Source organism: Neolamprologus multifasciatus, chromosome 1, assembly GCF_963576455.1.
Source record: "Neolamprologus multifasciatus chromosome 1, fNeoMul1.2, whole genome shotgun sequence".
Taxonomy (NCBI): Eukaryota; Metazoa; Chordata; class Actinopteri; order Cichliformes; family Cichlidae; genus Neolamprologus; species Neolamprologus multifasciatus.
The window spans coordinates 5,465,428-5,478,209 of record NC_140439.1 but is presented as its reverse complement, the minus strand read 5'-3'; the positions used below and the strand labels follow the sequence as shown (position 1 = coordinate 5,478,209).

The 12,782-nt window shown below is 41.0% G+C and overlaps 1 long non-coding RNA gene across 1 annotated transcript; it reads left to right on the top strand.

Annotated features, from left to right (window-relative positions):
• Positions 1 to 426: 426 nt before the first annotated feature.
• Positions 427 to 11,287, top strand: LOC146525190 (uncharacterized). The gene is made up of 2 exons (XR_014875014.1): positions 427 to 553; positions 9,819 to 11,287. It is a non-coding gene; the product is annotated as an uncharacterized LOC146525190 (long non-coding RNA).
• The last annotated feature ends 1,495 nt before the right edge of the window (positions 11,288 to 12,782 follow it).

The window sequence follows — 12,782 nt, the reverse complement described above, 5'->3', positions numbered from 1 at the left end:
ATGCAAACTCAGCAGCTGCAACAAGTGCTTTAAGCTGATACTGTGATGCTGTCAAAGGAGGTAACACCTCAAATCTGATGAAACACCTGGCGACGCATAGCGTTTTTTTAAAAGCCGAGAAATGCGCCGTATTTGATAGCTTGCTGCGAGACCTCACACCGAGCACATCTACTGCGGGTGTGGTGCCTGTTATCGACCCGGAGTTAGCAACATCCCCCAAAAACCCGAAGAGGAGAGTCCTGGCCCCTAGCCCTGCCAGTGTAGCAGAAATGATGAGGATGATGATGCAGCAGCAGCCGTTCTTCTCTGCGTGAGTAGCTTAATGTTGTTCGTGTGTAATTTACGTTGAGTAGGCTAACCACGTTATTACATTAATGCATGTAAGGTGAACTAGCAAACACCATCATAGCTACATGCAGCTGTTTTTGGACAAAGTTTGTGTTTTTTCCATTGTTTAAGCTGCTTCCAGCCAAGAGTGATGCCATATATGCCCCATAGCTGCAGAAAAGGCTAACATTGTTATCTTTTTACAAAAAACAGCTGAACATGAGAGGTTTTTGGACAAAGTTTGTGTTCTCCATTCTTTAAGCACCGTTTAAGCACCGTTTAAGCACCGGCACCGTTTCAAAAGTACCGGTTTGGCACCGGTATCGGATAAAACCTAAACGATACCCATCCCTAGTCCTAGTGTACTAAACCATCCTACTACCAGCCAATTACCTGACACAACATGGAGACTGTTCACATGCATCATATCAGCTAACCTTCAGATGAAGTAAAGGTTAAGACCAGGCAGACCAACCAAGATTGACAACAAGACTATGACTCAGTGCCCCACACATGGATACTGGAGTGCTTGGCACCCTGTTACTGGGCATTCTGCGGCCATATTTTATCAAACTACTCACATCTAATATATTAAGGAAAATAATGTGAACAATAAAACAGTACAATCTTGGTTGGTCTGCCTGGTCTTAACCTTTACTTCATCTGAAGGTTAGCTGATATGATGCATGTGAACAGTCTCCATGTTGTGTCAGGTAATTGGCTGGTAGTAGGATGGTTTAGTACACTAGGACTGTTCTGCCATGTGTTAACTAATCTGGAGGAGTACACGCTGTTGCCTGAAGTATTCACTCGCCACAGGTGCATAAAAACAAATACCTAGTCATGCAGACTGTTTCTACAAACATTTATGATGGTGCTGTGATAGGATGCTACCTGTGCAACAAGTCTAGTTGTGAGCAGCTACTAAGTATTACACATTCAACTGTTAGTGGTATTATAACAAAGTGAAAGCAATTAGGAATGACAGCAACTCAGCCATAAAGTGATAGGGCACAGATGCCGAGGCACATGGTGTGCAGAGATTTTCAACTTTCTGCAGAGTCAGTCACCACAGACCTCCAAACTTCATGTGGACTTCAGATTAGCCCATAAACTGTGCAAAGAGAGCTTCATGCTTGGAGCAGCAGCATCCAAGCATTAAATTAACAAGCAGAATGCAAATATATCAGATGCAGTGGTGAAGTCTGAGAAAAAAGTCAGAATTGTGAGTTTAATCTCAGAATTCTGGAGAGAGAGAAAAGAGACGTGCCAGTGGTCCTAATCCTCTTCTGTATTTATGAGATCCTGTGTCAAAAATAATTAGAACATCATTACTTTATCATTACATAGAGAAATAATTAACATTGTGAAGACATTTAAAAATAAAAAGTCCACTGACTGTTTTGGTATTGACATGATATTAGTTAAAAGTATTATAGAATATATAGTGCAACCTTTTGCATACATTTGTAATCTGTCCTTTCAAACTGGTGTATTTCCCTCACAAATGAAAATAGCAAAAGTTATTCCAATCCATAAAAACGGAGAGAGAAGTCAGTTTACCAATTATAGGCCAATATCACTGCTCCCACAGTTCTCAAAAATTTTAGAAAAGTTATTTGTTAATAGACTTGATAAATATATTGAGAAGCATAATCTCCTAAGTGATAACCAATATGGCTTTAGAGTGAAAAGGTCCACTTCGATGGCAGTGATGGAACTTGTAGAAGGGATATCTAATGCTATAGATAATAAGGAATATACTGTTGGTGTTTTTATAGACTTAAAAAAGGCGTTTGATACGATTGATCATTCTATATTAATGAATAAACTAGAGAGATATGGCATAAGAGGGTTAGCATACAAGTGGATGAAAAGTTACCTGGATGACAGATATCAATATGTCGAATTCAATAATGTAAAATCTAAGCAGTTGAAGGTAACTTGTGGTGTTCCTCAGGGCTCTGTGCTGGGCCCTAAATTATTTATATTATACATAAATGACATATGTAGCATTTCCAAACTGTTAAAATGTGTATTGTTTGCTGATGATACCACTCTGTATTGCTCAGGTAAAAACCTAGAACAGCTTCTGACTACAGCGGAAAAGGAGTTAAATATATTAAAAAACTGGTTTGATGTAAATAAGTTATCATTAAATATAAAGAAAACAAAATTGATTATTTTTGGCACTAGACAAATGAAAAATGTATCTAAAATCAGGGTTAATGGAATTGAAATTGAAAGAGTGTACGAAAATAAATTTCTTGGAGTGATAATTGATGATAAGCTGAGTTGGAAGTCTCATATAAACCATGTGAAAACAAAAATGTCAAAAACCATTGCTATTCTCTATAAAACAAAGCATGTCCTGAACAAAAAATCATTATACACACTCTATTGTACTCTGTTGCTTCCATATATGACTTACTGTCTGGAGATATGGGGTAATGCATATAAAACGAACACTCTTCCTATTTTCAAGTTGCAAAAAAGAGCTATAAGAATTATAAACCAATCAAACTATATAGAACCAACTAACATTTTGTTTATTAATCTGAATACCCTGAAATTTTATGATTTAGTTGAATATAAAATGGCACAGATAATGTATGAAGCACAAAATAACTTGCTTTGCCCCAGTACTCAGAAGCTGTTCAAAGTCAGAGAGAGTCAATATGACTTAAGGGGAACAGATTTCTTTAAAAAAAACAAGATAAGGACAAATATAAAGCAGAGATGTGTTTCTGTTAGAGGAGTTAACCTGTGGAATAGTTATGACAGTGATTTAAAAAGGTGTAGTTCATTTTCCTTGTTTAAAAATATGTTTAAAAATAGAGTATTAGAAAAATATATATATCAAGAATGAAAAGAGCAAAAAAAAAACAAAAACAAAAAACAAAAAAACCTCTTGATTCTTTTGCTTTGATGTAGTTACTTACTAAGGTGGTGGTGTTTTTTCTTGTTTGTTTGTTTGTTTGTTTTGTTTTTGCTTTGTTTGCCTTCTCTCACCCCAACCGGTCGCAGCAGATGGCCGCCCCTCCCTGAGCCTGGTTCTGCAGGTTTCTTCCTGTTAAAAGGGAGTTTTTCCTTCCCACTGTCACCAAAGTGCTGCTCATAGGGGGTCATATGATTGTTGGGCTTTTCTCTGTATCTATGAAGCGCCTTGAGGCGACATTTGTTGTGATTTGGCGCTATATAAATAAAATTGAATTGAATTGAATTGAATTTTATTATTTGCTTCGAGCCCTGTGTACAGGAGCTGCATGCTAAAAGATCTTTTGTTAAAAGGGTTGGCGTAATAAGCAAATGCTTCAGCCAATACCTTTTGATTAGCCTTGTCTCATGCTTTCTTGCTTTGTGGTAAATCTTTGTTCTGTCTTCACTGAGATATTTGAATGCTAATCAATAAAAACATATCACTCATATCACTCACTTTAGTTATGTTGAGTTAAATTTTATTTATATAGACTATAGAGCCACTTCATAGCATAACTTCATAACAGCCTTTTAACTGGAACCTCCAACAGCAATATACTCAGGGAGCCAATCTGACGTGGCCAGTTGGGGAGTTAGAGGAAGAAAAAAAAACAGACCCCCCCCCCCCCAAAAAAAGAAAAAGACATAGAAATAGGAGGATTTACAAAATGAGACACGGACAAAAACACCAACTATGGTAGAGAGAAGACTACATTTAATGGCTTGCAGTATAGAATATTAACCCATGGGCAATAAAAAGAGGGGAGTGGTCAAATGCCACATGCATTAAGGGAAGTACCCCAACAGACAGAGTCTATAGCAGCATAACTCAAGGATGGCTCAGCGTCACGTGATCCAGCCCTAATTATAATTAGTGAAATTAAATCTTTAAAATTATTAAAACCTTAATAAACTCAAAGGAAAGTGCTACAGCTGCTGTTTCCAAAGGGTTGATTCTGTTCATCTTGACATAGCGTGGGAGAAACGTTTTGTTACTCACCTTCGAAACGTTTCTCCCACTGAAAACGCCACGTCCACGTCCATGCATCACGATCCAGCTGCTTCTCACCTTTTGTCAGACCCTCTCTTACAGAGAGGCCTGTGTGGCCCTCCAACAACTTAAGCATGTAAACTGTGTTTTACTTTGTAGCCGTAACACTTGGATTTGTAACTGGTAGGCAACCAGTATCAAAATGGATTAATTGGATTAATAGACCTCTCTGCATTGAATCATATCTGTTATTAATCTCTGTCTCTCTTCCACAGCATGTCTTATCCTGTCTTCCTTCTCTCACCCCAACCAATCACAGCAGATGGCCCCGCCCCTCCCTGAGCCTGGTTCTGTTGGAGGTTTCTTCCTGTTAAAAGGGAGTTTTTCCTTCCCACTGTCGCCAAAGTGCTGCTCATAGGGGGTCATATGATTGTTGGGTTTTTCTCTGTATCTATGAAGCGCCTTGAGGCGACTTTTGTTGTGATTTGGCGCTATATAAATAAAATTGAATTGAATTGAATTGAATTGGATTTGGAATTGATGCCTAATGACTTCAGTCTTAGTTTCAGGGTGTTGGTCACTGTTCCTCCTCATAGGCTCTTGTTAAACTTACAAATTTGTATATGACCCAAGCTATGTACAAAAATGTATTCATACTAACTTTATTTTATGGTAAGGGTGATAATTTGATATTATTTTGAATATCAGTAACCAGCTTGCTTGCATAGAGTTCCTGCAATCTGTACTAACCAAATATGAAATGCCATTTGCTTATCAAAAGAATTACATTTGGAAGTTTTGGCTTCTTTGACATACTCCCCAGGTCTTTCTATGAACTCTGTTTAGTATTTCTTTTACCTTCAGCAGCAATTAGACTTCCATGAAAGCTGTGATTAACCATGAAAAGCCTCTGATCCCTGTGTGACAGCACATGGAAGGCTGGACATGCCTCGACTTACTGATCGCAATCCTGCTATTACAAAGTGCAGCTGATGTCATGAGGCAGACTGGGGCCTTTTTATAACAGCATCGGTTTTTTGTTTTTCTCTGCATCCTTGAAGCTTTAAGTGCTAATTGACTCCGATTAGCAGGCCCCCTGCCAGCAGGCTGATAGTTTTGGGGGGAAAAGTCAACAAAGGCTGGTCCTGCTCACTTTGTTCTGATGCCTGCTTTTAAGCTCTATGACTCTTGTTAAGCTGACTGCTCCTCAGGCATCCAATTATACCCAGTGTTACTGACTCCAGTCATTATGTTCATTACACCATTGGTGGCTTCTAGAACATAAAAGTTGTGAGACTGTCATAAGAAAATTGTTAATCCTTTGACTTTGCTGTGACATTGGTCACTGTCACACAACGAACTTCTGTATTTCCGATCTCGACGGGTGATGCATCAGCTTTGACACAAGCAAGAGGCAACTTGGGTCTGGCTGCCTGGCAACAGGTGTGCCTGGTTTATAGCTCAGTCTCTTTGGTGAACCGTCATGAAGGCACAAAAACATTTTATGTAGGTATTGACTTTCTTTTAATATAAGTCAAACTCTAGTTTTGTAGTTTATTTCAGCATAATTTACACAGATGAGTAAAGGATTTTGTTCTGAATTATACAGACTAAAAAAGGCAACATTATAGAAGGATAAAGCTGGACGTACAGTTAGGGAAAAATGATTTGAAGCCCAGCTGATTTTGTTTGCCAGCTAACAAGGAAATGATCAGTGTATAACTACAGTGGAAGGTTTATTTGAACAGTGAGAGACAGAACAATCACCAAAAAATAAAAATCGGAACCGATGCACCGCATCAAAAGGAGGATGGGTGGCGCCATGTGCACCTCCTTCCCTCAGCCAAAGCATTGAAAATTGGTTGTGCGTGGGTTGCCAGTATGACAATGATCCCCACATGGCCAAGTCAACAAAGGATTGGCTCAAGAAGAATCATATTAAGGTCTCGGGGTGGCCTAGTCAGTCTCCGCACCTGCCCTACCTCCTCACCAGGGGGCCCACAATCAAGCAACGGAGACACAGGCTCAGCAATGTCCGACAGAAATGCTTCTTCAACTTGAGGTAGTGACCTATGATGTCAGTAACCTTGATGATCGATGTATAGTCTTAGTTCACCACAAAGTTCCCACCCCTGTTCATGGGCCCCTTCTGGGCAACACAGAAGCTCAGGAGGGTCGACCATATTTAGTCCTGTCATGCAGTTTTACCAAGCAAAATAATGGTCCAAAGCCAAAGGGCAGGAGTGCCAGAGAACCACAGGCAGCAGGTAGCCAACTCCGGGAGAGGCAAGCAACCCCAGCACAAGCTGAGGAGTACAAGCAAGACTTAAATATGAAGAATTTCCTTTAATACTCCAATGCACAAATGTCCAGTTTACAAGTATCACAGTTTAGGCCTGTAACTTTTCTATTCACCACACTGTGACATAACTATACCCTGTGCTATAGTGTTACCATTGTCTGAATGCATTGGATCATCGGGGGAAGGAAACAGACTCCAGAGCAGTGTTGCCAACTCCTCAGTAAGGAAAATCGCTATTGGCTGTCCTAAAAGTCGCTAGAAGTCGCTAAATGACGTCTTCGCCTAATTTGCATAATTGGTCATGCTAATGTAATTGTAACCTACGTTGTTGGAGAGAGAAATAACATCGTGGAAGAGACATAAAGTGAGTAAAAAACGTCCTAAATGCATTTAGAATTTATTTAGAACTACAAATTAAATTTCTTTTAGCAATTATTGTTTTGTAATGTCACAATTCCAACTCTGCTCCTTTACCCGGGCTTGGACTGGCAAAAGTGACCCAAAATAGGCACTCTGGTGGAGTTACTTTGTGTGTGTGTGTGTTTATAAGTAGTTTTAAACCTTGTGATCCACAAAACAGCATAACAGTAAAAGAAGAACTGACTGCGTTACAGTCAGTGCGGGAGCAGCGGCTTCGCTCATGAGCGATTCATTTGCAGTTTGGACGCACAGGTGTGAACGTCTCCTGCAGCTGGGGGAGGACCATCCTCCGCCTGTGAGCGCTTTGGCACGGGCGAGGTGCCCCCGGCAGCACCGCTGCTTGTTGAGAGTAAGAGCGATACGCGCTTTCACGCCAAAAAGACGTCATAAATAAGTCTCCAATAACACCAGAAAAAGTCGCCAGATTTGTCGGTAGTCGCTTTTTAGAAAAAAAGTCGCTAAGGGGTCTGAAAACTCGCTAAATATAGCGACAAAGTCGCTAAGTTGGCAACACAGCTCCAGAGTGAGAAAATAAAGGAATATAATTCGTCTACTCGAACTTTCTGTTGCTAGAAAGTGTAAAATGATGTCACGAAGATCAGCACTAATTTCATTGCGGAACTATTTTTTTTAAACAAGAATAAGACATTGAGTGTCAGCGTATTCTGACTCTAGTCATAGATGCTGCTTTAGCCTCTGTGGACGTAAACATTCCCACAATTAAAAATGAAAAAAACAAAGTAATTGCACAACAGCTGGTGACAGTTTTCTTAAGCTTTTAGGTATCAAGGTAAACACAATGAAAAACAGACAAACACATGCAGGGTGGGCCATCCAGCTGACACGCTCCTTCCCCCTGACAGTAATCCACCAGTCACAACCTATAATATAACACAAACATCATGAATGACCAATGAGTTTACATTAGCTGAAATAAAGTCACTACTACTGCCTGTGCTTTCTGCCAGTAACTCAGAGAAAAAGATTTCTTCTATATCAGCCTCTAAAGTTAGCAGATTACTCTCGCACCCTCCATTCTAATTCAGTGACCTATTAATTAACCAATCAACAGAAAATTTATATGAATGAATGATATTACTGAACACTGATAAAATTGGTATTATATTGATCTGTTTCTTTTCATGCATTCTGTTTTAAGGTGACAGTCACATTGACTTTTTCAGTAACCTTCAGTCTGGAGGTCTATGCAAGATCTAACCTCATGGGGTGAAGATGATCATGAGAAACGTGGTGGATCAGCCCAAAACTACATGAGGGGGGAAATCTAAAGGAAATCTTGCAATGCCGGCAAGGTTCCCTGCTCAAGAAGGCACATGTACAGGCCCGTCTTAACTTTGCCAGTGAGCATCTGAATGATTCAGAGAAGGCTTGGGAGAGTTACATTCCTTGGCATCAACTCAATCTGTTGTGTTTAGAGGAAGAGAAATGCTTAGTGTGACTCAAAGAACACATATTCAAGACTGAGGTGGAAACATTATTCTTTGGGGTTGTTTTTCCGCTAAGATTACAGCAGGACTGCACTGAGGGGGCGGTGGATGGGGAAATATACCATAAACCCTTGAACAAGAACCTTCTCTTCACTCTGGGTCTTCCAACTTGGCAATGGTGTGAAAAATACCACCAAAGTAACAAAGGAGAAGCGCATTAAGGTCATGGAGTGACCTAGCCAGTCTCCAGGCCTCAATACTGTAGGAAGTTTGTGGAGGGAGCTGAGTTGCCAAGTGGCAGCCAGAAAACCTAAATGATTTGGGGAGTTCCTGTTAAGAGGAGTGGGCCTGAGGGACCTGAGATGTCTGCAAACCTGGTGACCAACTACAAGAAATGTCCTACTGCTGTACTTACTAACGAGGGTTTCTCCACCAAGTGCTAAGTCATATTTTGCTTGAGGATCAAATACTTTTTTCAGTAAGTGATGTGCAATGCAGTGTAGTCGGTTTTTCTCTGGATTTTTGGTTGATATTCTGTTTTGCTCCATTACAATGAAACTACGATAAATATTAGAGACTAGGGATGGGTACCGGTATCCGGTGCCATCATGGCACCGGATACCGGTACCATAAACGGTAGTAACCAGACCGAAAAGCAGCGCACATTTCAGTGCTTTTTTTTTCCTGAGCTGTGACACACTTTAGATTCTAGCCAATCATTTTACGTTTCCGAGGATAGTAGGCGGGTCCAGGTACGTACGTTCTTTTAGAGCAGAGCTACAGATTAAAAATGTCCAAGGCAAAGCGGTCAAAGTCTGGCTGTACTTCACAGCAAAAGATGCAAACTCAGCAGCTGCAACAAGTGCTTTAAGCTGATACTGTGATACTGTCAAAGGAGGTAACTCCTCAAATCTGATGAAACACCTGGCGACGCATAGCGTTTTTTTAAAAGCCGAGAAATGCGCCGTATTTGATAGCTTGCTGCGAGACCTCACACCGAGCACATCTACTGCGGGTGTGGTGCCTGTTATCAGACCCGGAGTTAGCAACATCCCCCAAAAACCTGAAGAGGAGAGTCCTGGCCCCTAGCCCTGCCAGTGTAGCAGAAATGATGAGGATGATGATGCAGCAGCAGCCGTTCTTCTCTGCGTGAGTAGCTTAATGTTGTTCGTGTGTAATTTACGTTGAGTAGGCTAACCACGTTATTACATTAATGCATGTAAGGTGAACTAGCAAACACCATCATAGCTACATGCAGCTGTCTTCTTGTTTGATGGCAGATACTCCCTTCACCCTGGACAAAAAGGCTAAAATGACCAAAGAAAAAGTGGAAAACAGTTAAACATGAGAGGTTTTTGGACAAAGTTTGTGTTTTTTCCATTGTTTAAGCTGCTTCCAGCCAAGAGTGATACCATATATGCCCCATAGCTGCAGAAAAGGCTAACATTGTTATCTTTTTACAAAAAAACAGCTGAACATGAGAGGTTTTTGGACCAATTTTGTGTTCTCCATTCTTTAAGCACCGGTTTGAGCACCGTTTAAGCACTGGCACCGTTTCAAAAGTACCAGTTTGGCACCGGTATCGGATAAAACCTAAACGATACCCATCCCTATTAGAGACTGTTAATTTCTTTGTAAGTGCAAGGGAAATTCAGCAAAGGACTCAAATCATGGACCCCGTTGTAAGCAATGTATGGCACACAATATCACCACACTCACACGCTGTGAGTTCACAACTTCTCTGTTCAAACAGGGGCTCAATCTAACTTTGTTTGTAGTTGTGTGTGGGCAGGGTAAAGTGCATGTGGTAGTGAGTTGTGATTTTGAGCTGTATCAGGTGTAAGTGATTGGCACAGCTGCTGCACTTCAGCTAATCAGTTTCTCTCTCTCTGAGGTTGGCTGACATATGCACACTTGGATCACACCAGTGGCCACTAACATGCCAGCTGGTAATTTCAAACTTGTTCTTGTGTGCCTACAAATAAGAAAACTGCTTGCTGTGCTACACTAATCTGAGGCTACATTTGTGCTAGGGTGAACCCACAGTAACCCACAACTGAGTCAGACGTTTGTTTTTCCAAGTGCTCCTCAAGGAAATCCCAAGAAAATGTCAGGGCTGTAGTACACGGGTGAACACTTAGGTTGAAGGTTTGGTTCTCCTCTATTGAAGTTTTAGTTCTTAATTTAGTTGCTCTAACTTGATTATTTTATCTAAGATAAAAACAATACTTTTTAAATTGTCACTGTAACATGAGTTTTGCTGCTCTACATCCTCCAGTTTGCCTGCTTGTTGTAAGAGTGACAAACTCAAAAATGAACTCTGGGAGTGGGAAACAAATCCACCTTGTGGTAAAATTGTATAGGTACCTAACAACTAAAAGAACAGAAGAAATTAATATTTTATAGGGTAAAATAAAAAATTTTAAACTTTCTTTAACCCAGAAATGTAAGCAAATGTAAGCTTATACAAATCAAAACTAGAATATCATCTACAGGCTGATTTAAACACATTTTAAAACAAAGGCTTTATACACGAGTTTACTGAAAGAAGTCGGCACTTACTCCTCTAAAAGGCAGACGAGCTGAGTTTGATCTTCACATCAGCTTATCTCTGAGATGGCACACATGATTGGAGGAATACTCACTTTGTACAGTGCTCACCTAGCAAGAAATCAGTGTCTAGGAATTACATGGACTCTGTTGTAAACCCTGAATTTCCAAATAGCTTACACAGAACATGATCAGAATAATTAAAAGTTAGAGCTGCTGTCTTTAGGCTGAACAGTGACCCCATGACTCCTGTTCAGCTGTAACAGGAGTGTGTAAAAACACACACAATTCCCCACAATTCAGTGTTGAACTCTGGAAAAGATGATGCTGAGCCTGTGTCAAAGAGAAACAAAAGCTTAGGTTGTGTTTTCAGTAAGTCAAACACATGACACTTTCTCCCCAAGGCTTCCCAAGAAATACTTCTTTTTTTAAAAAAAGGTGGGGCTGAGTGTATGCTGAAATATTGAGAAACCTGTCTCAAGTAAGAGTGGAAAGACTTGTTTGGCAAGAAATTGGGTCACTTTAAATAATCTTTCTTTTTTTTTTTTTTTTTTTTTTTCCGTGGAGGGCCCTCTTCTGGGGCGTGGGGGGCCCTCGGGCCTCCGGCCTCTGTGCCTGCGGCTCGGTTCACTCTGGCACAGCTGGCTGCCGGCGGAGCCGGCGGGCACGCCGGTGCAGTCCCCTCTAGCTTCTGCTCCGTGGCTACTGGGTGACCCCTCATCTGGGGATCCTCAGCCCTTCCCATGAAGGTGGCACGGATGCCCCTCCGTTGGTCCTCCTTGGGCTCTCGCACTCTGGGGCCTCTGGATGTCTGGGGCCTGGATCTCCTCCATGCCTGCTTCATGCCCTGGGGGCGGGGCTATGGCTCTCTACATCCTCTTGCAGACCATTACATGGGGAAACCATTTGAATGCAAGCGCGCCGATCCACACAGGTGTGCACACGGGTGTTCACTGTTCGTAGACTTAAATCACACCTTTCTTGGCTGCTACTTCAAAGCACATTGTGCGCTGTCTGTCCTGCGTGCTGCACAACAACATTCAATATTTAGTATTTACTGCTGTTTACACTTAGCTAGATTAATGCGATGGTGTTGTGTTTAGTATGTTGCTTAGTTTGTTTTTTTTTTGCTTGTTTTCTCTTTTTCTCTCAACAGGTGATCCAGGAGATATTTTTTCCCCCCCTTTCTCACTGTCCCTCTTCCCTTCTGTTTTTCTTTTCCTGCCTCTTTCTTTCTCCCTTTCCTATCCCTCACTCATGTCTGTCCCGTCTGTAACAACTGAAAATAAAATAAAATAAATAATAAAAACAAAGGTTGATCAAATGGACCAATACGGCAAGGCCATGATGATCCATTTGGCAAAATAAATCCATTGGGTATCCTTGTTGGTCTTCAGACAACAATTCTGACGGCTAAAGAACCAAATGGGACAGGCAAAAAAAATAAAATAAATAATAATAATCTTTCATCTTTATAGCTCCTTCATAATATCTCCAAATATTGCAGCTCTTGTTGGGTGGTTCTGGTACGCAGTAGTCATTATCTGTCAAAAGTGGTCTGAGGAACAGTGGTCAACCAGCAACAGGGTCATGGATGGCCAAGGCTCACTGATGCACGTGGGCAGTGAAGACTGGCTGTGGTCTGACCCAACAGATGAGATACTATAGCAGCTATAGTATCTCATCTGCTATACTATAATAGCTCAAATTGCTCAAATACACAGCGTATCACAGTCTGTTGCACATGGGACTGCAGAGCTGCAGA